The sequence below is a fragment of the Octopus bimaculoides genome, chromosome 7 (genome assembly GCF_001194135.2).
Source record: "Octopus bimaculoides isolate UCB-OBI-ISO-001 chromosome 7, ASM119413v2, whole genome shotgun sequence".
Lineage (NCBI taxonomy): Eukaryota > Metazoa > Mollusca > Cephalopoda > Octopoda > Octopodidae > Octopus > Octopus bimaculoides.
This window is the reverse complement of record NC_068987.1, coordinates 8,054,616-8,059,159: the sequence shown is the minus strand read 5'-3', so window position 1 is coordinate 8,059,159 and position 4,544 is coordinate 8,054,616. Positions and strand designations below refer to the sequence as shown.

At 35.3% G+C, this 4,544-nt stretch overlaps 1 protein-coding gene across 4 annotated transcripts in view; it reads right to left on the bottom strand.

The window, feature by feature from the left end:
* The window catches only part of LOC106871426 (uncharacterized), a 377,941-nt gene that overhangs the window by 333,016 nt on the left and 40,381 nt on the right, over positions 1-4,544 (bottom strand). The window lies entirely within an intron of this gene.

Sequence of the window (4,544 nt, the reverse complement as noted above, 5' to 3'; positions counted from 1 at the left end):
ATATATATATATATATATATATATAGGTTAGGCTATTATGGCAGTCCAGAAACCAGTCCAAGTACCTGAATGTATGCAGAGAGATTGTCTTGGCCCGCTTGCCTTCGGACGGTTGATTTCTGTAGTTATTATCAGTGTATTTTGGTGATTTAAATAAGAGTGTTGACTGCTATTTCCAGCAGATAGACATACTTAATATGTCCTTTGATTATACAGGGTGTCCACGAAGTCTGGCTACATGGAGTAAACGAAATCATAACATTAACAATTAAATATAAGAAATAATAATTTGTTAAAGTATGTGTTAATTCCCATGTGGGTACATGTAGTAAATAAAATCATAACATAAACGGTGGTGCTCCAGCATGACCACAGCCACTTGGCTGAAACCCATAAATAAATAAATAAATAAAAATTGAATATAAAAAATAATTTCTTAAAGTATGTGTTAAAGTGTGAATCCCCATGTACCCAGACTTTGTGGACACCCTGTGTGTGTGTGTGTGTGTGTGTGTGTGTGTGTGTGTGTGTAAATACACACACACACATAAACACACAATATGGTAGAAGTTCACAGCTAAACACCAAATACCTGAACCACAACCACCACTACTGGCACAATGACACTAAAAGCAAAGAAGGGACAAGAGCTACAGTTGCTGCCATTGGCTAATATTTTAGAAGAATACAAGGGAGTAGAATGGACAAACTGGGAATCACTACCACACACACACACACTAACCAACAGCATGATAAAAGGGAAGGAGTCTGGGCGATGCTGTTCCTTTTCCTTAGCTCATCAATACTATCTTGTTAGTTCTCCATCTTTTCTTTATTGACTACCAACGACCCACAAACCCCTCCACCGTTGCCCCTTACACCAAACAGCTTGCCACACAGGAATACAGGAAGGAAGTAAATAAATAAAACGGACAGAAACAAAAATGAAGGATTTTTGTTGTTTTTTCTTTTTCTTTTCCCCCCTTTCCTCCGCTTCTTTTTCTTAAAGTGGTTCACCAGTAAGAAAGAGAGGAAAGCGAGAAATGGTATTAGAAGATAATGACAACAAGCTGAAACTGAGGCAAAAGATGTCCAGGAGACTTGCCATAGTTCAATAAGAACAGCGTTAGCTGTGACTGTGATAGGAACGGTGGTGGCGGCGTGAGTAGTGATGGTGGTAAGGAAAGAGAAATGAACAAATTGAAGGAGATGGCAGTTGAAACTGAAATCAATAAAAACTCATTTCAGCCACGTTATGAGGTTTGGTGCTACGGCTATTTATCCAGCGGTCATTCACTATCAGCCATTACTTCTTCAAATCTTTTACAATGACCAGACACGGAGACACAGAGAGAGAGAAAGAGAGACAGAGACACAAATATTTTTATCTAGAGCTCTTTCATATTAACTTTTAGTAGCACGTTTAAACAATGCCCTATAGGTTGTCGTTTAGACTCGGCTTCTGCTTTTGTGAAGAATTTATTTCATACATACCACACCATGCATGTTATATTAACATATAAAATACACATTAAATGGGAATTTATATAGACACACTTGCATAAAAAGAAAAATTAACCCACATGTAAATATACATGTATGCAAACATGTATGTATACGTCTCGCAGCATTATGTGTGTGTCTGTGTGTGTGTCTGTGTGTTTATTTAATAACCCGGTTCTACATGGATGAAGCCAAACTGTTAATGAATATATATATACAACTCCTATCAAATGTGTTGAGTGCTACCCTCTTTCACTTATCCACCCATTTGTGTGTGCGTATAGGTGTGCCTGAGCGTGCATCACCATCATCATCATTATCATCATTTAGCGTCCAGTTGTCCATGCTGGGACGGGTTGGACGGTTTGACCAAGGCTGATGAGCTGAGGGGCTGCACCAGGCACCAATCTGACTTGGCAAGGTCTCTACAGCTGAATGCCCTTCCTAACGCCAACCATTCCGAGAGCGTAATGGGTGCTTTTACGTGCCACTTGTGGGACACCAGTAACTGCCACAAAGATCTCACTTGGCTTGATGGATCTTCCTTCTCAAACACATCACATTGCCAAAAGTCTCGCTCATTTGCCATTGCCTCATGTGTGAGTGTGCGTACATACATACATACATACATACATATACACATACATCTGTCTATATTTAAAATATGAAGGTGTGTGTGTGTATGTATGTTCATTTCGCCTGTTCGTTTGGCACCAGAACCTTGTTCCTGACAACTTCAGGACAGTTTTCAATGCAGTCAATGCAGCACTTGTATCAGTCACATTCAGATGGTGCTTTTTACGTGCTACCTAAATAAAACATTTCCCATTAACCTTCCAATTAGCAGCTTAATAATGGCCAAGATATTTTAGTAGATTTTTATTCATTATTTCAAAAATTAATTGAAATACAGAGACTATTTCAACAGAAATAGGGTAACAAAAGGGTTAACCCTTTAGCATTCAGATTACTTGGTCAAATGTGTGACTAAATTCTTCACATTGTTTTGGATTATTCATACATTATCTCGCAACCTTCAAATTTCAATGACATCATTGTATATTTTTAGAGTGACATTGTAGGATAGGTGTGAGAGGCTGGATCTGGCTGATTTCAACATAAAACAGGTAGGGTATTTGGGCTGGACAAGACTAGATTAAATGCTAAAGGGTTAATTAAACCAGGCAATGAATTAAGACTACTTTATAGCAAATTCATTTGTATATCAGCTCTTCAAATTTTTTTTTATGGTGCCAGCATGCAAATTAGCTTAGACAGAAGAAAAATGCCAAGAAATATTTTCTATGTAACTGTATGCTTATTTTTCTCTTGATATTACATATAGCAAGCTGGAAGACTGAGGAAGAATAATTACAAAACTGCAGTTGTTTGATACCCTTCAAGTGTTGCCAAAAGCTAGAAGAACATCATAAAGTCTCATTTTACAGCAAGGCTGTGTATGTTTCTAAACATATACATATATTGTAGTATACTGAATAAATAAGAGATAACACACACACACTTGATTAGCTAACAGAATTGCCCTAAGATAGGAGTTTAGGCATACTCCTTTCTACTAAAGATACAAGGCCTGAAATTTTTGTGGGGAGGGGGCCAGTTGATTACGTCACCCCTACCCACTCCAGTGCTCAACTGGTACCTATTTTATCAACCCAGAAAGGATGAAAGGGCCCAAAAAAATACATAAATGATAAATAAAAAAAATAAACAATCTTGGTGGAATTTGAACTTGGAATATAAAACCAAAAGAAATGCTGTTAAGCATTTTCTTTGGCGTGATAATGATTCTACAAGCTTGCTGCCTTAGTGTGCTTTGCTTGATTGCAGGAATTATGACTTTTGAGAGGTGGGGGGAGGATTAAAATGTGGCATTATCCACACACACACACACACACACACATACAAGCTGTGCTAATCACTACGCCAGAGTGAAATCACAACTTTGACCAGCCAAATTAACAGACTTAACCTAAAGAGCAAAGATTATAAATAAGCAGCCAGCCATATATATATATATATATATATATATATATATATATATATGAGTATGTGTGTATATATATGATGCGTGTTTATTTATATATATATATATATATATATATATATATATATATATAATATATATATATATACTGTGTATGCGTATATATATATATATGATGTGTGTTTATACATACATATATATATATATATATATATATATATATATATGGTGTGTGTTTGTGTGTGTTTATCTATATAAAACTCTATATCTCTCTCTGGTCGGATAGATAAATAAACAGAGAGAGATGAGTATAACTGCATGAATCTATGTCTCTGTAACAAGATATTTCACATTCCTTCATTAATGGATGAACCAGATCTAAACAGTACGTGATTGCATTTACATTCAAGCAAGTGTCATTGTACGCATTCATAAAGCTAATGAAAGATTCAAAACCAAAACAACTAAGTGAAACTAGAACTTACATCTCCTCAGTGTAAATTATCTATATACTATGTTTTATCTCTACTATCTAGCAAGTCTACAGTTGTTTGGGATCTGAGGTGTCCATATTTGCAATTTTATTCATTTAGATTCGATATCCTCCGTATCTCACAGCAAATTTGGTAACAACACAGAACGGCCAAAGAAAACTACACACTGAAATCGTTAAGGTTTCCTAAAATTCTTTAAGCATGGTGTTTTGTTCATAAAATATACAATAATACAATAGTCGAGTTTGTTTAATTAATTTTAGTAATCATAAGCTCCTTCATTGGCTCATAAATTATTTACATTATATGTGTGGAATTCCTGAGTGTCTACAAAGATTCTGAAGTTGCCAGTTTAAGTTTACAAAATATACCATCAAAGAGTAATTAAACTCAGTTTAATTAACAAAGGTAGTCACTTCATTTTTTTACCTATTTCAGTCATTAAACTGCAACCATGCTACAACATTACCTTGAAGAATTTTGTCATATCAGGGATAAACACACACCTATATATATATATATATATATATATATATATATAT